Below are 23295 nucleotides of genomic sequence, written 5' to 3' on the forward strand. Positions count from 1 at the left end.
GGAGCTGGAGAATACCATGCTAAGAGAAATAAGCCAATCCAAAAACACCAAAGGCTGAATGTTTTCTCTGTTATGTGGATGCTAATGCACAATTGGTGGTGGGGGGGCTGGGGAAGAATAGAGTAACTTTAGATTAGGTAGAGGGGAGTAAAGGGAGGGGAGAGGGTATGAAGGTTGGAAGGATAGTAGAATGAATTGGACATTATAATCCTATATATCTATAATGATGACACAACTGGTGTGATTCTACATCACATACAACCAGAAGAATGAGAAATTATACTCCATTTATGTATGATGTTTCAAAATGTATTCTACCATCATATGTAACCAATCAGAACAAACTTTAAAATTTCAAAACAAAGACAGTGGTGGAGGGAGTCAGTGGTGACCTGGACTGAGGCTGTGTTACTTAGAAACTAAGTAACGATTGCTCAGAACCACACAGCCAGCAGGTGCTGGGAACCCTATATGGGTTGTCTTCTTTCTTCTTCCCCTTCTGTTCTGTCCTATTGTTGTTGTTTTTTTAATTTATTTTTTAAGTTGTTCAAATGTCCCAATAGACATACAGTAAAACTTGTCTCCAATGAATAAATTTACAAATAAATATTTTTTTCATACATCCACAGGGAAAATATACATTCTATTTGACCTCTCCTTTTGACCACCTATGGATGAGATTTCTAATAAATGCTGATGTAAATGCAACTTCATTGCAATAAAACTGTTAATCTTGGTTAGTCTCAGCAGAATGTACACTTCATAAAAACAGGAGTTAGTCTGATTTGAGGTTCTACCTCCAGCAACCATAGCAGAGCTGAGCATTTAACAAAGACCTAATAAGCACATCTGACTAAAGTGCCCATGGGTTAATGTCTTCACAGAATAAAGAAAAGTGTTTCATCTCTCTGAAGTAATGGAAACTGACTCCTCCAAACTGGTAACTCTATTTCAAGACTCTCCCTGCCCAAAGCCACTATACCCTGATTTGAAATTAATCCTTCTAAATGTGTAGTTCTGATAAACATAATTTCTGCTAAACTTGTACCTGAACTGCTGCATCTCTCCTGTGAGGATTCCCATCCACCCCTCAACTCAAGTCACCTACCATGTTGGTCCTCATATCGCCTCTCTCCAAGATTAACAAATTCACTTGCTGCTTTCCAAGTGTCCCAGATACTTTCCACCTCTACATACCCTCCAAAAAAACACTCTCTCTTCCTCAAACACCCTGCATCTTCCTGCCTCAACCTGATAAAACCTGCCTACCCTTCAAGAGGTATCTCTGAAAACATTGCTTTTGGATGTTTTCGGGACATGTGGCAGTGTTTGGAGACATTTTAGGTCATGGCAACTAAAGAGGAAAATACTACTGCCATCTAGTAGGTAGAGAGAGTCCAGGGACGCTGTTAACCACCCTACAATGCACAGAACAGGACCCTCACAACAAAGATTTATCTGATCTCAAATGTCATTAGAACTAAGGTTAAGAAACACTGCTTAAGCAAAGGTCCTACCTCAGCATTCAAATCCTCATGGAATTCTGGTGGACTGCTTGTTCTGAACTCCTGCTGCTTTATAGTACTAATGTATTAACTTGTCTGAGCCCTCCCTCCCAGGTCCGTATGCTTCTCGAGATCATAGGCTGTATTCCACCTATCTCATTTTTCTTAATAAGCCTGCCATATCCCTTGTACAAGAGATCAACAAGTTTGTTGACTGAAATTTTGAAATTTCTATTTCATTTGTTAAACTCTTAATTATCTACTCATGGTTGTTTTTTTCCTATCCTGCTAAGAAGAAAAGATAGGATGATATTATGTCCATTTACCCTTTAAATCTTAGACTATTATCAAATCATATTACCTGTCTTCTTATTTCTAGATAAATTCCAGTATCTTATGATCCCATAGGAAAGGGTGCCCTTTAAGGGCAATAACTAGTGCTAAATTTAACTAAATGTAGTTTTGATGCTAGTTTTTAATATATACAGTGCATTTACTTCATTTAGCATAGCTTTAGCTTATAAGCTAATAAGCAAATAAATAGCTAAGCTTGACTTCCAGTAGACTCCAAATCAGCTTTACATGATTGAGAACTAAAAAATAGGTGCCACTGGTTATCTAAAGCTCCTCCTTTTCCTATTATCCTAATATTCGACAAAGCTAATAAAAATTTGCTAATTTTTGTAGTGAACTGACATTATGAATGTCCATTAAACATTTTACAAGTAAAATATTATGGCCAGTTTGCTGACAGGGCTTTACATTCAAGACTTTAAGCACATTTAAAAAATTCAAATAAGAGCCAGAACGTACATCTGACCACCAACTCCCAATTTCATGACTTCTCAGGCAAAAGAAAGCCGCTGGCCAAGGGAATACAACACACAAGCACACATTATCCTTAGAACTCAATTTAAAATTTTGAATGAGAATTTAGCTCAGGTGAAAAGAACAAAATGTGTGTATGAAAAGAAAATGTGATAAAAATCCCTCCCATCATGTGTGTGCATGAATATATAATTCCAATGTATATATAATTATAATGTACCAGTAAAAAGGGGAAAATACAAAAATGAATAAATATTTAAGAATAAATTTAACAAAAGAAGTGCAAGATCTGAATATTTATTTAAAAAAAATAAAGTAAGCTGAACTATCTTGATTATAAGCCCAAGTGGCCTTTAGGTTAAGAATAAGCACAACAGTTGACCTGAAAAACCAATACACCTAAAAGCCAGACGTCTCTATTCCCAATGCTGTCAGTCAAAGAAACAGTGACAACGATGATGAAAGAGTGTTTGGGGTTGTCATATGTCAGTCATACCAAAAATCAGTGATTGGTTATTCTGCAAGGGAAGGAATAAACCCCTCCAGGCAGAAAAGTATAATGTGCCCAGAAGTCCCTGGGAAGATATTTAATTCTGTCGTGGTAACCATGTGAAGATGTCATGACAGAGCAGGTACCAACAAGAAGAAATGAGGACAAGACATACACACTCCCTCTCCACTTGTACTTATATAAACAAATAAAAGCACGAAATAGGAGGTCCAGTGGAAGTTTCTTTAAAACATTAGGAACCTCAAGAACTTAGGTCCACACTTTATTACACTTTAATTTTTACACAAAGACAGCTCATCCTCTGATTTTTAAATTTCATGATTCTCAACTCCAAAATCATGTAGTAACTAATTTTTTTTCAATACTGTAGATCAGGTATACTATTAACTATCATTTCCATCTTATCTGAGAGCCTCATTAAATGGAATATGATATTATGCCAAATGTCTGAGAAGGTAATCAACAAAGCAACCAACACGGTAATAATAAATTAGAGATATGCCATGTGGTAAGAATAAAGGAGTGCATCATGTCTCCAAATTGGTAGCAAATAAATTAGTTATTCATTGGAAACTCTTGGCCTGGATTTATAAGTCTCCAATTTAATATCATTAATCACCATCATTTCTCTTCAGGCTTATTGGAAAGTGGATGTCAAACTTTACAGGTTTTTTTTTTTGTTTGATTTTTTTTTAATCTACTGCCTTTGAATGTAATCAAAACTTCATGTGCACATAACATTGATATCCCAAAAGGCACCACAATCACTCTACATTCAGGTTCATGGTGATAAATGTTTAGGAAAAAATTAGCTGTAAAGTATTTATCAATACATGAGGAGGGATCTGCCCCAACAATGACATCACTGCATGTGCAGATAAAAAGTGGGATGTCCTTATCAATATTCCAGGTTGAGATTAAAAAGGCAAACTGAGCAGCATCTATTATTCAGTTCTAGGTCACTCTTTCAATGTCTTCTGACTTATTCCTTTTGAATTACCCTTAAATCAGTTTTAGTTGATAGAAAAATATTCATATCCTGAACTTATGAATCAAGATAGGTCACGTTGCTTTCCATCTCTCTTTTGTAAGAATCTCTTGTGGAAGTAAATCAGAGGCTACACTGCCTTCCATACACAGAAAATCTGCCAGAGGAATCCCACAGAAAATGCTGTGCAACAATGATCTCTAAGAATAACAGGATTTAAAAAATAATGTTAGGAAGAAACCACCAGATTCTTACCAGGAACCCTCCGTGGTTGTTGGAGCAGCCATCTTTGAATAGATTGGCTTGTTTCTTTTCTTCCTAATCTTCCCCTGTCCTTACCCACTGATAATCAAAATTAAGAGGGGTATGGAAAAAAACTGAAGGCTTTCACAGCCCAATCCTCCAGAATACTTGGGTTTCAGGGGAGCCTCAGAACTAGAATTAAGATAAAGGCTTATGTCTTTTCCACAGACACAGCATTTCTATGGGCAGGCCCAGCTCACACACCACCCCTTCTCAAGAGAGAGGGAAACATGGCAATCTTCACAGAGAGAACATGCTCTCTTCAGATACAATGCTAAGATGGAAGGATGCTCTCTGTGACATGCTGTCCCTTTCTCACATCCAAATATATGTCAACTTACTACACATGATGCTAAAATATTAAGAACCTGGAGCAGTCAAACAATATCTGGTAATGACATATATTGTATAATGCCTTATTAAATAATATTCATAGATAAAATAGCATGTATCCACACATAAGTTTAAAATATAATGCTCTAAAAATAACAAGGGGAAATAGAAGAAATAATAACAAATTATGTTTTAAGCCTATAATATTCCAATACAACAACTCTTAAATACAAGTGAAATGCATTATGTCTAAAAATTGGTGAAACATTTGTATCTAAGTGTAAAACCACCATGAGTGCAAACAAAACCAATGCAAACAAATATGGATATGTTTATTCACACTTAATATCACAAGTAGGGCTTGTTACCACTTGTGATGTGATTTTTTAAAATGATAAAAAAAACTTTGGGTAAGATTCTAAATTATATATATATATATTTTCTTTCCTTGATTTACAAATGGTTCCACCATAGAAAATTAACTATATATCAAGATTATACAGAAAATACTGTTTGTATAAAAAATACAAACCTAAGCTTAGATAAATTTTAAAAATTCTTTACTTAAATAGAATTTTTAAAATTTATCTAAGTGGAACACTGGAATTCTTTCTTACTCACGTCTTTAACAGATTGAGTAAGGCCCACCCAAATTTCAAAGGACCATCTGCATTACTTAGTCTACCAATTCAAATGGTAATCATAATTAGAAATATCCTCTCACACATTCAGAAATACTGTTTAACTAAATATCTGGGCATCCCATGGCCCAATCAAGATGATACATAAAATTAACCATCACACAGCATCACATGTTTTTGCCCACTTTTCACATACTTCTATCTTTTCCATGAAAAAAGCATAAACAGGGTAACCAATTATTTTGAGGAGGATAAAATATCTGAACCAAACTTGCCATCTTGGAGAAAACTCAGCCAAGCTCAATCTAGATCAGTTCACCCTCAGTCAATCCACAGATGTGTGGGTGAAACTAAAGCATCATTGTTGGTCACTCACTTTTGAAGAGGTTGGTTAGGAAATATGTAATAAATGTCAGATATATCAAATGAGATTGTTTTCCTTTCTTACAGCATAGGGAAAGCAAGTATTGTTAAAAGAAAAATAAGAAGTTAATTAAAAAATCACAATGTTGGACAGGAAATAGATGGATAAAAGAAAGGAGCAATGGGTAGAATCCAGGGAAAAGATACAACTTAATCAGTGCTATATTAACCTACAACACTGAGTCCTGGTTGAATGAATTGCTGGGCATTAGAAAAGCCTTTCAACAAATCATACCAGTAAATATTGCACAAACTCATTTCCCTACAATCACCTTGAGGGATAGAATATACAGTTTCCTATATCTGACAAATTAATATAAAGGCAGACAGAGATTCATTAAGAACTGAACAGCCCGGGAGGCTGAGGCAGGAGGATAGCAGGTTCAAAGCCAGCCTCAGCAACTTGGTAAGACCCTGTCTATAAATAAAATACAAAATGGGGCTGGAGATGGGACTCTGTGATTGAGTGCCCCTGAGTTCAATCCATGGTACCTGCCCCTGCAAAAAAAAAAAAAAAAAGGATAAGGATTGTCGCAAAACATTTCAAAGTTGTGGTTCTCTGCTTTTATTCATTTCTCCCATTAAGGTTTAATAATTCTCCCATTATGATTTTCTTTTTTTCTTATTTTTTTGAGGGGACAGGTAATTTTATTTTAATTTTATGGGCTCCTTTCCCCCTCTTCTGCTGATCTAATTGCATTTATAAAAAGCAACTAACAGGTTCTTTAGAATAGATGCTGTTGATGGAAAAGCTCCAATGTTTGAAAAAAAATGGGAGCATTAAATAAACATTATAGAACTCACTAATAACATTGTGACTTTGCTGTCAAGTGTAGATTCCTTCTTTCAAGAAAAGTTTGTGAGGCACACTTGTAATCCCAGTAACTGAGGGTAGGGATGGGTTTGCAGGCAGGAGGATTACAAGTTTGAGACCAACATTAATCAACAATTTAGTGAGGCACTATGCAATTTAGTGAGACTCTGACTCAAAATAAAAATAAAAAGGCCTAAATATGTGGCTCAGTGGTTAAGTGTCCTTGGGTTCTATCCCCGGTACAAAACCAAAACAAAACAAAAAAATGCCAATCTGAAAAGATTACTATGAATCTAACTATATTTCATTCCGGGAAAGGCACAACTATGGACATAGAAAAGACTGGTGGTTACCAACAGTTTGAGGGAAAGACTAGGTAGAGAGGGATAGTGGGAACAGAGGATTTTTAGGGTGGTGAAAGTATTTTGTATTATAATATAATAATGAATCCATGTCATATGTTTGTCAAAATGTACAGACTGTACAACACAGTGTGAACCTCAGTGTAAACTGTGGACACTGGACACTAGTAATGTATTGGTAGTGGGCTCATCATTTGTTAAAAAAAAAAAAAAATGTGCCACACAGATGCAAGAAACAGGAAACCAGTGAGGGAGAAGGATATGGAAACTTAGTATGTTACACTCAATTTTTCTATAAATTGCTAAAAAAAAAGTAGTCCATTAATTAAAAAACACCCAAAATAATACCTTTAATTTTAAATGAAAATTAATGTAAAATGGATTATACAACTAATATAAAATTCAAAACTATGAAACTGCTAGAAGAAAACATAGAAGGAAATCCATGTAACTTTTTGTTTCTTGATGAGTGTTTAGGCATGACATTAAAAGCATGACTGAAGAATGAAAAAGAAATGAAAAGTTGGATTTTATTAAAACTGGAAACTTTTGTTCATCAAAAAAGCACCATTAATAGTGTAAAAAAAAACAGGCCACACTGGGAGAAAAATTTGCAAAATACATGTCTGATAAAGGACTGATATCTAAACTACCCCAAAATGCTCAAAATCTAACAAAAATAAAACAACCCAATTTAAAAATTGTCAAAAAGATCTGAACAGATATCCACCAGAAAAAATACACAGATGGTGTGGAAGGCAGAAAAATGGTTTCCCAAAGATATATTCACTTCTTGATCCCCAGGACTTATGCATGATTACCTCTTGGGCAAAACATACACAAGAATATTCATAGCAATTTTATCCATGATAGCCCCAAACTGGAAACCACTCGAATGGCTACCAACATGTCAACAGAGAAACAAACTGCAGTAGATTCATATACTGTAATATTTTCACTCAATTAAAAAATGAACTACTAAAACAAACAAAAGCATAAATCTTTTCAAAAATACAATGTTGAATGAGAGAGAATGGACACACAAGAATATGTGATTTGACTCCCCTTATATCAATTTCAAGATGAACAAAAGTTATCTCTGGTGATTGAAATCAGGACAGTTTCTCTGGGACAGGTGAGAATAACTGAAAAAGAATACAGGGAACTTTTTAAAGTAGTAGAGATATTCTTTTAGTTACACAGATACAGCAAACTGTTACAACTACAAACTTTTGATCTGTTTTCTACTGCTAAATATTATATTATGATAAACTGAATTAATAAAACAAAATCAGGACTCAGGAGAATCGGGTTTGTTTTTTTTTTATAGTGCTGAAACTTCAAAACCATTTCTTAAATAGATCCCAATGAATAGGATAATGAGTAATATAATGAAGAGCATTCTTAAAATAAATACAAGAAGTTTCTTGAAACTGTTTCTTATTGGGCTGGGGATGTGGCTCAAGCATAGCGCGCTCGCCTGGCATGCGCGGGGCTCTGGGTTCGATCCTCAGCACCACATAAAAATAAAATAAAATAAAGATGTTGTGCCCACCGAAAACTAAAAAATCAATACAAAAACTCTCTCTCTCTCTCTTTCTTTTAAAAAAAAAAAAGAAAAAGAAAGAAACTCTGTCTTACAAAGAGCAATGTGAAAGAGGAAGACATTAGAAGCAAGTCCAGAGGGGAAAAATAATTTGATGGAAGCCCAGGGTTCCCTGGTAAGTTTTCTTGATCTAGTGATGAGAATTAAGAACATTTCATGTAGAGGTGTAGAGAGGGAGGAATGAACCTCTTATTATCCAGACACTGGACCCAGAAGCCAGCTGACAGAAGAGGAATTTGATGAAGTTGGAAGTCAGTTTATTGGTTTCTGATCCAGTGCAATGGGTTCAACTTTGAAGGGTGAGAAGAGTAAGGCCTGAGTCTATAGAACTGTTTAAGAATAACACTGTGAGATTCTGGACAAAGCATAAAGATCAAATGAAAGAATTGTCATAAGGAACTCAGAATCAGGTCGTAAGCTAAGTTGCTTTGAAACCCAATCACTTAGGGACTGCTTTCTTTGCCTCTACCTAAACCATGTAAACTAGAAGTTTGGGGCACCCAGAGGCAACATTCAGGGCATAGTGTTATTATTCTCAGGTCCACTGGCCATACCAAGCCTCTTCCAATCAACTTCTCAGACAATGGACGTGCAAAAGGAGAATTTGGAGCAGGAGAGACAGAACTTGTTAGGCACCTCCAGAGGACTGAAATCAGGATAGTGGAAGATGATTGGAAGGAGCATGCAAAGGTATCTGGGTAGTAGGAATATTCTTCTGTTCCATGGATGGGTGCCTTTGAAAGAGATGTGTTCAGTTTGTGAAAATCATTCAGCTATACTATTATAATACATGCACTATTCTTTCTGTATATTTTACTTCAATTAAAAAAATGTTTAAGAATAATTTTAAATGTTTCAGTCCCCTACCCCTGGTACTAGGAACTATACAAACCTTGATGCTTTGACCTCTACTCTCAAGGTTTAGGAACCTCAGTGTCTAGCAGGGAAACTGATAAAGCTTGAGGAGGAGGTATGAGCAGCTCTCCAACAGCGACCTGCCAGAGCCTGGGAAGGACTGAGGGAAGGGCCCCAGATTTTTAAGTGGAGACTTTAAAGGATAATTAACACATTTTTTTCATAGATAAATGTGTGTATGTTGGGAGCAGAGAGATGATAGGTGGTGGGAAAGACATTCTAGGTCCATTAAAAGAGAAAATTATAAAAGACTCTAATTTCCAACTCCATCAAAATATAGTCATGACAGAACAAAAAATGTTCCTAAAACAAAATATTCAGAGTATTAGTACCAGGTCTTGGACACAAAAAGATTGGTTGAGGATAAGGGTAGGGGAGTGGGAGTTGGTTCTCAGCTCTAATAACCTAAGTCAACAAGAAGCAGTCTTCCTTGAAAGGGTAGTATATTGAATGTTTCTAGGTGTGTTCCTTTTTATTTTCCCCATTCAAAACAAAAACACAGTTGTGTATCACTTAACAATGGGGAAACACTTCTGAGAAGTTCATCATCAGACAATTTCATCATTGTGGGAACATCACAGTGTGTACTTAACACAAACCAGGCCAGATACGGTGTTACTAGGTGATATAATCATATGGGACCACTACAGCAGATGTACATGCCTTCATTGGCAAACTTTGCTATATGGTACATGACTATAATTTGATTAGGTATCAGAATAACTTATGTTCTCACAACTTAGGTAGTCTAATCTACATGATTGTCAGGAAAAGTATCCATGACAAAAGCAAACACTGCTTTTAAGCCAATAAAACTTTAATATTTAGACATATTTGAGAGTGGCATCACAGGGTATCTTGAAATTAATAGTTACCACATTGAATTGTGTGTCTTATTTACAAAAGTAATATGAGTTTACCGTTGAAACTCAGAAGTATTTAAAGTAAAAAGTATAAGAGCCTCTCTGTCTTACTCCCAAAAGTTAACAGGCATTTGAATAATGTAGTCTGGATTCTTTGTAATAGAGACATGTCATATAGTCTGGTCAATAAATTATTATAGTCTAAATTATAACATATTTTCAAAACATTTCCATGTCTCTGCAGGTCGGTTCACCTCATTTATTTCCATGGCTACACAGTATTTCATTATTTATATGAACTGTAATTGATCTGATCAGCTTCTGATGGACATTTAGGTTGTTTCCAATTTTCACCACAGCAAATAATGATATAATGAATATCCTGTACACAATTCTAATGGCTCACCTTAAGACTCGGATACCTCTGAGCATATCTATAAGAGAGAGACTAAGAAGTCTCCTAGGAAAGAGCTCATCTCAAGTGAAAAGCAATTAAGACTCACTTTCTATGGTCCTAAGACAATAGGCCTACAACAGAGGGGACAATCATGAGGATGCTGTGTCATTCAAAGTATCTTTGTACCAGCCCCCATGCATTCACATTCTCTAATCTCTCCAAGGTCATTAAAATCTCACAGTAGCATCAACAGATTCTACCACACAGGAACCAAGACATTCTGGGCAGTGGGAGGCAGGTCCAGCAACACCATACCTCTGTTGTTACAGGAAACCAAGGCAGGGCACAAGGACTCCAGGAGTGATCCCTGATGATTCCAAGATTCCTTTAAAAGGAATCTGTGAAGCTGGTTGAAATTCCACCAATGAGGTAGGAAAAGAACCAGAGAAAGGTTTGTGAATGTTGAGGGTGTGGGTCTGTATTTCTGTCTCTATGATGATATGATCAACAGGAAACCCAGGCTGCAGATTAAACTGGATATTTCAAAAATAATAATATTTATGCTTAAATTACTCATGTTCAATTCAGCCAGCAATGTGCTTAATGTGCATTAACTGGAGCATGCTGTCAGGTGTTCAAAATAACACAGTGTGAGGGCATCCATGAGAATGATGCTGTGGAATTATTAGAATTTCACTTTAACACAAATGTATATGAGAACAGAAATAAAATAAGGAAAAAACAGCATGAGTAAAACTACTAAAAAGTGATATTAAAATGAAGATACTTTTAAGCAGGCTAGTCAGAGCTCGAAATGACAAAATGGGTCACCTTCTCTACTTACTGCCAGCATGCATGGCTGTTCCCTGCTGCAGAGGCTACTGTGCTGCATAACTTTGCTGAGTTAATTTCAAGCAAAGAACAAAATAACACAGGCATTTCTCTTAGGAAAATTTTACACATATTCACAAGATCACTATTTATTTTGCGTGAATGTGCAGATTCTGAGACCTGAATATTTCAGGAGATAATACCTAAAAAACAAGGTGCTGCTGTCCCTGTGTTCCACAAAGGCAGACCTAGAACTTCAAGTTCCACTTGCTCAGCAATCCCAAGAGCTGTGATGGGAACAGTAGATCCACTGATTTCACTTATGAATAGGAAACCCAAGGATGTTTTTTGCAGGCTCCTTACGCTCATCCAAAATTCTGGACACACTGGATAGTTGGAATTGGGAGAAGGCAGGCCTGAGGTAAGGGCAAGAACACTGGATAAGGTGTCTGATGACTTGGTTCAGTTGATTATAAGCCATATGTCTGAGGAAAATAAAATCACAAGTTCTCTGAATAACAAGCGGCCCCGGGTCATCATGATGATGAAATACGCATGCATATCTGCATGTATGATCTGTACATAAATACACACAGTTTACCAGAACTAGCCACATAACTGGCAGGGCCCTGTGCAAACAAATAAACCAAAAAATAAAAAATAAAAACATGGGGCACAGTGTTCAAAGAATTTGAAGAAGTAATAGCAAAGCATTAAACCAAGTACAGGACCCTTCTAAATGTAAGGTCCTGAGTGACTGCACAGGTGGATGGCCCACAAAGCTAGCCCTGGATGGTATCATTCTGGGAAGGGCACTCCTGAGAACAACACTTTTATAAATGCATAGCTAAATCCTCCAGAATCTCAGGAAAATATTTGGCTGCCTCTGAGATTGCATTATGATGAAAAGGAAGTAGGATTTCATATACTAAAAAAGAATCCTCTTTTTTTTTCAAGATGACATGGAAAGAAGATAAAAAGACATCCTTTAAAACTATAGTGCTTAGCTATAAGGAACATAGTATATAACTTTATATATTTTTCTTTATGTAATCCTCACACACAATCCTAATCAGTGAATCTAAAAAGACTTTTTTTCCACAGGTGAAAAAATGATGGATCTGAGAGGTTAAGAAACTTGATCGTGGTTACACGATTTTTCTCTCATAGATCATTAATTCATTCGACAATACTTATTGACCTCCTACTATCCCCTAGGAACTGTTTGAGACATTGGAGAGAAAACACCAAGACAAACAAACCCAGCTCATCTCTAATCCTGTCTTTGGCCTCCTGGAGTTTAGAGGGGAGACACTAGCATTAATTGAAAAAAATCGCGCTCCTTTTTCAAAAAAGGAAATGGTAAAATTAATCAGTTTTATAAACAAGGTTGCCAGATTTAACAAATAAAAAATACAGAATGCCCAGATAAATTAAAGTTTCACATAAACAACTATTAATGATTTAGTATAAATGTGGTCGAATGTTGGTGTTTCCCTCAAATTCATATGTTGGAATCTTAATCCCTACAATGATAGTATTAAGAAGCTGGGCCTTTAAAGGAAGTGATTAAGGCTTGAGGGCTTCATCTTACCAATGGAATTAGTACCCTTCTAAAAGAAGTTGAAGGGAGCTGCCTTATTCCTTCCATCATATGAGGACATCTGGAAGAACAGGCCTTCACCAGACACTGTATCTGCTAGCACCTTGAACTTGGACTTCCCAGCCTCCAGAATTATAAGCAGTATATTTCAGTCTCATTACAGCAATTTAAGGGACTAAGACAATATCCCATGAAATGTTTTGAAAATATTTATACTAAAAAATGTCTCGTTTATTGAAATTCAATTTTACGTGACTGTTCTGTATTTCCTCCAATAACCTTATTTATAAGGAAAAGTACACTGTTGTAGGGGAGGGAATTTTAACCTGACAACAGAGATTCAGAGACTTCTCTAGAAAGGGAAAACTGAACTGAGATCTGAAAAATGTAAGAGTTAGTATACTGGAGACAGGTTGAGGCAGGTGTCAAAAGAAGACTGAATTTGAAGGCTGCTGCTCTGTAAATAGCTTGGGGATTGATTATACAAATGGAGGCTCTGGAAGTGAGCATGGGCCAGATCATCCAGGGTTTTAAAAGCCATGTTAAGAGTTAGCCTTTGTCCCATTAGACTGTACATGCTTTTCCCACCTTTGAGAAGAACTATTGTCTATATGACCATCTTCCCTACTTCATTCACTCCTCCTGACTTTTACCAAAGATATTAGTCATCTTTAAGTCTGTCGAGCCAGTTAGAACATGATTCTTCTGAGGGCTTCCAGAACATATTCAGTAAATATTAACCAGAACAACTTAGGTTAGAAAGTTAATGTGTGTGGTCTGTAAGTGTGTCCCCTAAGGATACCATCAAACCTGCTTGGTAAAGCTTGATAATCAGCAGCTCCTGGGCCCATTTAGGAAACCACTAACTGGAATGTCTAGGATGGGGCTCAGAAAAGTCCATTTAAACATGCTCCCCAGAAAAGTATATTACACATGACTGAGAACCACTGGTTTATTTGTCTATTCTAAGATTTTAATTATAGGATTTTCAAATACTAGTAAATGATATGGAAAGTACTTAGTCTGATTTGTCATAAATCTCACTACACTTGTGAATTGTCAGAGGCCTCAAGATTGTCAGAAGGTAGAAGCCCATCATTATAGTGTCAGTCTTAGTCTTAGTGTATAATATAAATATTATACACTGTCTACTGGAAAGAGATATAATAAGCATGTTGCACATTAGGTAGTCAACAATAAGCATTTAAAATGTCATGGTAAATAGATATATCTGCTTTATATTATGCTGAAATTATTATTTTTCAAGTTGGTCTTTTAAAATGTTTTAATTCACAAAGTCTAGAATTTTATTAAAAATTTGAATTTTGAAAATTGTTTTAATTAGAAATTAGGCTCTTCATATTCTTAAAGGCATAACATAAAATCTAACAGACCATTTTTCTCTGCAAAAATGGAAAGTATAGCTCCATGTAAAATTTCAATCTGAGTTAATAAAAATATTCTTCCATTCTTATAAATATATAATCAAAGTTCAAATTTTTAGAAATCATATAATTTTCCGCTATGGTTTCAATGTGAGGTGTCCCCCAAAAAGCTCATGTGTGAGACCGTGCAGGAAGGTTCAGAGGAGAAATGATTGGGTTGTAAGAGTCTTAACCTAATCAGTGATTTAATCCCCTGATAGGGATGAACTGTATGGTAACTGAAGTGGTAGGGTGTGGCTGGAGGAGGTGGGAATTGGGGCATGGCTCTGGGTATATATTTGTATCTGGCAGAATGGAGTCTCTCTCCACTTCTTGATCACCATGATATGAGCTGCTTCCCTCTGCCACACTCTTCAGCCACGTTCAGCCTCGCATCCAGGCCCTAGAAATGGAGCCAGCCGAATATGGGCTTAGACCTCTGAAACAGTGAACACTCAAATAAACTCTTCCTCCTCTACAGTTGTTCTGGTCACATCCTTTAGTCACAGCAGCGAAAAACTTGACTAAAACATTTCCATATCCTGGAGTGAAAGAATATTAGAACTAGAAAGGGCCAACTATCAAGTCTACTCCAGTACATTTATTTCAGTTGTTTCAACTCTTTCCAACAGGGGAAGCTATCATTTGCAACTACTACTACTACCAAGAGAGGGTTTGTGGTAAAACTACATGGTGCTTTTATATCCCATAAAGATATATTTTTAGGGGCTGGGTTTGTAACTCAGGGTAGAGCATTTGCCTAGAATGTGTAAGGCACTGGGTTCGATACTCAGCACCACATACAAATAAATAAAATAAAAAATTATAAATAAATAAATAATATTTATTTCTAGCAAGAATTAAATAGTAACTTCTTAGCTATGTCGAATCAAGAAGCTCCTAATTTAATCTACTACAATATTTTACACTGGTTGCTCAATTGTGCAGAGTGAAAAAGCAAAGCAAAGCCCAAAATAATGCTGCAATATTGTATCAAAAACTCCACACAGCTGGGGAGGGGGGCTGTGCCTCCTAGGCTTACAAACAGACCTCATCTAAATGAGGAATTGGTGTTAAAATGGACAAGGATATGCATCTTGTGAACCTGCCTCAGACAGAAATCTCAGCAAAAGAGAACCAAACAACATACTTGTGAATTGTAGGTTTATCCCTGGAAATAGCTGCATGGAATAAAAAGGGTGTTTTCACTTTCACTATTCACAGAAATCTCCGATTACTATGATAAATACATTAAAACATAGTGAACTGCTTAAGAAGGCATTTTGGCAAATCATATGTTTTTAATCATAAAACATGTTATCAAAAGATCTACTTAGGAATAAGAGCTAATATTCCTAATTATAAGAAATGGATTTTTGCTGTTTGTGATCATGTGATACTTGCACATTATGATGCCTTTCCGGTAATCTCCTTCAACTGCATCCTGCTCTCTTAAGTATTTTCCACACTTCAGGCATATGATAGAGCAATAATGAGCAGATTTTTTTTTAAAAAACCTAAAAGCTTTAAGGCTAATCTTTTGCTCAGATGAGAGAAGCTCATAAGCCAGATCATCCAGTGGGCCATGAAAAATATATTTGATTTTTCCACGACATCATTGAAAACACTCAAATGTGATCCAGAGCTTCCCATCCAGACAGCAGCTCAGGGTGGATTTCATATTAAAGTGTGAGGAAAAGTCTATTGTCTGCCTTTGCTGACACTGAAGGCCAAATTTCATTAAAGGCAAAATTCTGAGAAGTTAGAAATTAGAGAATTTTTTAAAAAGATAAAATTGTTTTCTTTTTCCTTGCAGGGAATTTATCTTATAATATTTTCCATTTGTAGAGAATTTGTATTTCCAAAGTTTTCTGAAAATAATTTTTTGTCCTCAACACAACTCTGTAAGGTAAACTAGGACCTGGTTGAACTATTCCCGCCCCCCCCCCCCACACACACACACACATTTCTCAACTGCAGTGGAGGAACCCAGGATAACTTGCCTAAAGGTGACTTAACATAATATTTGGGAAAGTGGGGAAAAGGTTCTTTTTCTCCACATTCCTTGATAACTGCTTTTCTCCCCCTACTTCTTCCTGGTCGTCCTTTTTTTCCTCAGCCCACCTCCTTAGTTGCTATTGTCGCACATACTTTCAAATTTGGGCTCATTCATTCCCAGTGCAAAAGCCTTTGTCATTGGCTTCCCAGAAAGTGGTCTTTTAAATAAACAAATAAATTAATTAATTAAATTAAAGGCTGGATTTCTTTTTATCCGGGAATTCTGTATCAATAGTGTTTTAAATACACTTTTTATGTTATAAAAGAGGAATACGGCATTCTCAAACCCCACTTAGAGGGTAGTCCTCCTACCAAAATCCTTGAGAGGTGAAGGACTGGATTGGCATTACAGAACCTCACGAATCTCAGCCCTGAAGCGTTCACAAGGAAACTCGCCAGGAGCACGAGGCCTTTCAGAACTTGCCATTGAAAAAGGAGTGAACTCTTGTTTTAACAGCTCAATGCGACATTCTCCTCTAGGATTACGGATAAGAATTAAACGGAAACTACTTTTCGCTCTGTCAGTCAGCTAAATTCGAAGGGAGCTAAAGACGTCTGTGAGAGTAATCAGGGGATCTCTGTTGTGGCGTCTTAAAAGATGCTCCAACTCTTCCGTCCCCTGGGGAGCGCTTGATCGCCGCAGCGCCTTCCCGGCACTGCGCCGCACTGCGGCGCCGCCTGCCTGCCCGCAGCCCTGGTTCTACTGGGCTTTCCTCCACGCGCCACGTTACTGGCCGCCCCCACCGCAGTCTGCTCCAGCGCGAGGCCCCAAGGGTCGCGGCTGTCCGCGTCGAGGGCGCAGCAGGGCATCCATCACCAGAGAGCCTTTGACGCACATGCGCCGGCTCCCAGACGGAGACTCTGTCGCCTCCCCCAGGCCTCCACCCAAGCCCGCCCCTCGCGGGTCTGCATTTGCATCACTTGCGCACGTAGAGGGTGACGCGAGCGCCCCCAGCGCGGGCAGTCCGGGCGGTACCTCCAACCCGGGTGACTCAGCTCCACCCCCTCCGCCCCCGCGCGTGGCAACTGAGGTCCCCGCACGCCCACAGAAAAGCTCTGTATTGTGCATCTGCGGAGGGATGCCGGCTGCCTCAAACCAAGTTGATCCTCGTATTCTACGATCCTCCGGGCCCAGCCAGAGGCGGGTTTTGCCACACACTGGGGAAAAGTATTCCCAGTTCTAGAGCCCAGGCGGATGGGGGAAAGCCCACCAAGAGACAGTGTCAAATGTACTGGCTTCTCTCTCCACTTCCCTCCTTATCATCAGAAATTATCTGTGGGGTAGTATTTACCGGGGATGGTCTCCTCTCCCTGCTGAACTTCACATTCATTGGTCTACTTCGCTGTGCCCAATGCACTGTAAGCACTCAATAGGTTTTTGCCCAATGCAGGCGATGTGTAGGGAATTACAGGCTCTCACAAAGAGCCATAGCCCCGCGGGTTTCCCTGTTCTCCATTCTTCTGCGCTCGTGCAGACACTGGACCGAGGCTTCGGGAATTTACGTGGAAGAGTTTGAAAATTCACAGTTTTTCTTTCAGGTTCCCGCAGCGCCTACTGCGGCGGCCACTGCTCTCCCGCCACCCTCACGTCTGCAGAGGGATCCCCGCTGAAAAGTTAAACCCAAGGCTGCGGTGAGCGGTGAGCGCACAGGTTGGGCACCCAGCCGGCGGCTCTTGGATGCGGCTCTTGGATGCTTGTTTTGAATCAACCTCCCTTTGCGGGTGAAAGCACCTAAGTAAATGAGCCTAGAGAACCCTGCAGATTCAGCCCCCGCGTCCCAACTGCTGCCCACCCGTATCCCCCGGGAATCCTGGATAAAAGTGCGCCCGCATCCCTGACCTACCCCAGTTAACCACGGCTCACTCCATCCGCCTTACCCCGACTTTCAGGGTCCCACTCTAACAAAGGCACCCACCCGGCAGCCCCAGGCACCTGCAGCCGTTTTCCTGGGGCCAGGTGGGCAAAGTTGAGATTCTGGGAGGCTGCAAAAAGTTCCCCAGGCTGCAACGCCCGATCTTCTGGTCCGAAAAGGAAATCCAGCAGAGAATAAAGTCTCGCCACTGCTGCCAAAGACCCCTCACTCACCGCTCTAGCTGTCAGGGACCCCCGGCCCTGAGTGGTGTCAGCTCTGCAGCCGTCGCCTCGCAGGGGCTGCTCCGGCTCGCTTCCTGGGGCCGCCTCCGTCTGTTACTCTCTCCTGCAGCGCGCGGAGTGGTGACTCCTCCGAGCGTGTCAGAGTCGAGAGGAGGGGCGGGAAAGTGGCTCCGGGCTTGCACGCTGCGGTCCTTCTCCTCCTCCTTCGCCCGCCTTCCCCCGCCCCCCCGTACTGCAGTGCCGGGCGGCGGCGTGGAGAGAGTACAAGCGATGCGCAGGGAGGGAGTCACCGTGTGCGGAGGAGGAGGGCTCAGCGCACCACTCGGCGTGCTGAGGGAAGTCGGGGTGCGGAGGCACGGCTCTGGGATGCGGGACTGAAGCAGGGTGGTGATGGCAAGGCCACCTCCAAGTAGCCGGTACTTTGGAGGAAGTCAAGGTTCCGAGTTTGTAGCGGGGGAAAGAAAAGGGACGACAGTCCCTAATTAGTCTCCCCAGAGTGACTGTGCGTTACGCAGTTGGCGGCGCCCCCCGACAGGTCCTGCAAGACGCAAGGGAATTTTGACTGCTGGACCTAGCTAGTAACCGGAAAAAAAAGAATGTGCCACCTATTTGGGGGCGCGTGACTGACTTGTTTAACTTTGATTTGGCTTCCAGAAAGTCACCATACTGGGGTAGGTTGCCCATTTTCCCCACCCGCATTTCCCACGCCGGCATACAAGTCAGAGAAGAAACTTGAGGCACAGCAAGAACACCAGGTAGGCTAGGCAGCCACACTCAGTATTGAAATTAAAAAAAAAAAAGCCAGGAGAATAGAGTTAGATGACTGAAACTTATTCATGCAAGAACACACCGCAGCCTGGCGCGCCCACCCACCACAGCACTGGAAGGCGTTGCCTGCTCGGGTGCCTCGCCCCAATCCCGCACCCGAAGGCTGCGGGTAGCTAGGCATTCCCTGGTCCTTGACCCTGCCAGCTCCGCTCTCACAAGGAACCCAGTGTGGTGTGAAGCTTAGCACAGGCGTGTGCCTTCCCTCAATCATTAGTCCTATAATGGTGACCCGAAGTGAGACAAAGCGTGGCGCCAGTGTAGGCTGCAGTGGGTGGAACTCATACACATCGTCTCCTAGCGAATGTGTTTCATCCTTGTAATGGATGATTGAATGGATGGATGAATGGATGGTTGTGTGGATATAAATACAAGCATGTAAACGTGCTGGGGAAGGAGAGCTATGGGGCTCCTTGGCGCTGGAGCTTTTGCCCAGAGAAGCTGGTGGGGATGATGTAGTTAACCCAGTATGGGGCTGTAACCCGAGCTTTCTGGCTTGGATTGTGCCATCCTACAGGATTCTGTGGAAAGAAGAAAATGGAGACATCTCTTAGTCTCTCGCTTTTCCTTCTCTGCAGTTCAGGCACGCACACTCTCAATTAGGATCTTCCTGCCCTGTTGAGCCTACACTTTCTAGTTGGTCTTTGAAAGCCTGCAGTTTGCCACCATGTTTGGAGCCGCAAGATAGCCAAAGCTACACAAAAATTGATAACCATGTTTATTTGCACTTCGTGGATCCTTCTTCATGTGGATTCTAAAATGATTGTATTGCTACCATATAAAGGAAGAATATACCACAAGAGTGCTTGTGACTGCCAAGCTGGAAATAAAATTGTGAAATTAAAAAATTACAAATTTTATCTGGATTCTTCACATAATATATGTAAAATTTTGAGTTCTCTACTGCAAAATGTACTTGTAATTCATTCAGCTTCCAATGGATATCCTCTTGAGGACCTGTCCCCCAAAGTCCCAGAATAATGCATTATTTTCCGGATTCCAAGGTCCTTTCCAGTATACTTCTTATCCCTAGGTCTCGTGGATCCTCCTCTGAGAAGATTCTTATTTTTGTCTTCAATTGTTAAGGAAATGTTTTCTCTCTTCTAAAAACACTTGTCTTGTGGGAACTGATAAGGATAAAGATGTATACCTACCCTGTCTCCATAACACCTCAGAGATTTTATTCCTCTACATAGAGTGTCTTTGTCTAGTGGTGCTAGACAGCAAGCCATCCTAGTATGCATCAAAGATATGTTTTTGCATCTGCAAAGTGTTTTTTAATATGTATTTTAGTAGATGGACACAATACTTTTATTTTATTTATTTTTATGTGGTGCCAAGGATTGAACACAGTGCCTAATGATTGGTAGACAAGTACTCCATCACTGAGCTACAATCTTAGCTCCTGCAAAGTGGTTTTGATAACAGCACTTTGTACCTAGTTTAGATGCTGTGGTGACAAAATATTATAATAGCCACAAGAAGCACAGAGCCTAGTACAAAGTTGGCAGAGAAAAAAATGTTAGTCACTCTTCCCCCCTTTAACGGTCAGAGCAAGGTTTTCCAAAAGCAGTGCTGTGGAACACCAGTCCTATATGATGTTCTGCAAACCTGAGTAGCACCTGGCTTGTTACAACAGGAATCTAGAGAGCCCATGCTTTTGGAAGAAGTCCACACCCCTCCAGTTTTCACCTCCACCATGAGGTGTCAGTAGCAAGGCACAGACACCTACTTTTCTTCCCAACACTCCCAGCTTCTCCAACGCTGTGGGTCTTGATTCTATCAGTGTTCATCTCATTAAGTCCTTAATGTCCATTCATATCAGTTACCATGAGAAGCCCCAGAATTTCAAATGCATTTCTCATATCCCACTTCAGAATGCTCCTAGGTTTGGCACATCCTGTGTTCTGTCCCTTCCTCCCTATCTGGATCCTGAAATGCTTTGACTCTGCCTTCTAGAATTCAATCTCCCTCTAGTAAAATGTCCCATATGCTCAACCCTTTGCCTCCTTATCCTAACAGAAACTTGGCTTTTGCCTCAAAACAGGCTGCTTTCCTCACAACCCTCTCAAATGGTGATTTTCTTTTTTCATTCCCAGGTCTTATGTCACAATATCTAAAGGTAGGAAGAGGTTAACTTTTCATATTTCATTAGTGCTTCCAGAAAATTCTTCATCCATTATCCCTAAAACCTACTTTGAATCTCGATTCTTTAGGTTATTTTACTCATTACTCATAAATGGTGCTGCCATGCTTAGATCAAAAGTCCCAAGGAGTTGCAGAGCTCTCCACTATAGGGTAATTACTATATGAGGGCATTTAGCAAGTGGATTACTCTGGTGGCTGGTGTCCCCTTTCCTTTCTCAAACTGTAAGAGATTGGCCACAAAATGGTATTGATGCAGTGGGTTTGAGTAATTCATATCATCCTGAGACCAACCCCCATCTCCCACAATTCCACTCTCCTCTTATTATTTAATAATTTTTATTGTGGATTACTTTGTTTAACCTGAGATCCAAACAATGCCCACCACACATTGCATTTGGTGGATAAGCCTTTTAAATTTCTCTTCATCAACTGGTTCACTCTCCCTTTTTTCACCCCTTGCAATTTACTTTTGTTAGAGCATTTTCCAGTGGAGTTTTCTACAGTTTGGATTTTTGCTGATTGTGTTCCTATTATGTTGTTTAAGTGTTCCTATAATCTAGAAAATCAATCTAGAGGATTGTCAGAGTCAGGTTTTGTTTTTTGATAAAACTACTATCTAGTTGTTAATGTGTCCTTCCATTAGGTGGCATATACTATCTAATTGTCTCATTTTGTAATATTAGCAGTTATTGATGATTATAGCTATTGATTCACTATTTTGTTCAGATTTTGCCAAATGGTAATATTCTAATGAACACTTCTCAAACATTCATCCTCCTATCCTTTTAAAAAATGCTTGATAGCCTTTTGAGAGTCAAGAATAGAAGACAAAATATAGGTTTTGCACAAGTTATTAAATCTAATAGGGGAGGCACTGCCCACTGTCCACCATAAGCAACCTTAGTCAACTTTCTGACACTATGACAAAATACCCAATATAATAAATTTATACAGATGAAATATTTATTTTGGCTCATTGAAGTTTCCAGTCCATGACAGTTTGGCTCCATTGCTTTGGGCTGGTGGCAAGGAAGCACATCATGGTGGGAACATATAGTGGAGCTGAACCACTTACTTCATCATGAACCAGGGAGCAAAAAGGGAATGAGGAAGAGGCCATGTACTTTGGGGCATATTCTCAGTGCTCTAAGGATCTCCTATTAGGCATCATCTCTTACAGATTCTACGATCTTTCAATGGTGTCACTCTGGGGACCAAGCCTTTAACACCTGGGCCTTTGAGGGACACTCAAGATCCAACTACTGCACAAAATAGTGTAAGGAAAACTGAAAAATAATCCTCTCTTCCACTACCATTGTAGGGGACTGCTGATAATGTTTCCTTAATGTTGGGTAGAGAGCATGAGTATGTGGGTGTGGAGTAGGGGTAAGAAATACTTGCCCAAGAACTTTTAACTGAATGCAAGTAGTGGAAATTTGCATCCCCAATTTCTCATTAAATTGTAAATTCAATTTTATGTTGATGGGGATTTCTCAGGACTCAGCAGTAAGATATACACATCCTTTCTGGAAAGACCCTCCTTCATCCTAGACTTCAAAAACTACAAGTAAGTTTGTAGTAAAAGTTAGAAAATAATAAAGCACACAAGATAAGTGAACACAAGGAAACATAGCACCATGAAGGAGCACTAGCAGATATCACAGAAGAAACTTCAATCCCTCTCGAAGAAAAGACTTTGGATGTTGGAATTAATTATTGGTCATTATTACTACCTTACTTGAAAAGAATAAAAGATAAGCTTGAAAGTATTTGTAGACAATAGGAAATTATAAGAAATAACCAATTATATTTGAAAAGGCAC

At 39.4% G+C, this 23295-nt stretch overlaps 1 protein-coding gene across 1 annotated transcript in view; it reads right to left on the reverse strand.

Moving 5' to 3' along the window:
• Sv2c (synaptic vesicle glycoprotein 2C) overlaps positions 1-18713 on the reverse strand; it is a 223614-nt gene extending 204901 nt beyond the window's left edge. The window contains exon 1 of the mRNA XM_058574048.1: positions 18492-18713. The gene's annotated coding sequence lies outside the window, so the exon portion shown is untranslated. The remainder of the gene's footprint in view (positions 1-18491) is intronic.
• Positions 18714-23295: the final 4582 nt, after the last annotated feature.

This window comes from Marmota monax, unplaced genomic scaffold, assembly GCF_021218885.2.
Source record: "Marmota monax isolate L192 unplaced genomic scaffold, Marmota_monax_Labrador192_F-V1.1 WCK01_AAM20220418_F8-fsc00018, whole genome shotgun sequence".
Classification (NCBI taxonomy): Eukaryota; Metazoa; Chordata; class Mammalia; order Rodentia; family Sciuridae; genus Marmota; species Marmota monax.